This window comes from Alligator sinensis, unplaced genomic scaffold (genome assembly GCF_000455745.1).
Source record: "Alligator sinensis unplaced genomic scaffold, ASM45574v1 scaffold592_1, whole genome shotgun sequence".
Taxonomy (NCBI): domain Eukaryota; kingdom Metazoa; phylum Chordata; order Crocodylia; family Alligatoridae; genus Alligator; species Alligator sinensis.
Window position 1 is genome coordinate 719932 of NW_005842214.1, and position 411 is coordinate 720342.

The following is a 411-nucleotide window of genomic DNA, read 5'->3' on the forward strand; positions in this document are numbered from 1 at the left end:
ACGGGTGAGGGCTCCTGGGCTGTGGAGTGGCCAGCAAAGGGAAGGAGGAGGGAGCCTCATGTGCTTGAATCAACCACACTACAGGAGGCTTTGGAAATTGCACAGCAGGGTCCCTTGTGGCTGATCCCCATGGCATGAGGTCAGGGTTCAAGAGTGTCTTTAATGAGACCTGCCAGGGTTTCCCCATGTTTTAGTAGCCCCTTCAGGAGAAGACCTGCAGTCAGAGCGAGGGGTAGCTACCTTCAGTGAAGCAGTGCTCACAAGCACTGTTCTGAATGGAAAAAATACCCCGGCTGGGGCTACACATTAGATGCTCCCTTCTACCTACTATCCCATTATTTCAACCAGTGCTACCTGCAGAAACCATGCTGCAGCCACGCACCTTCCCTGGCCTTGTTTGGCTAGCAAAAT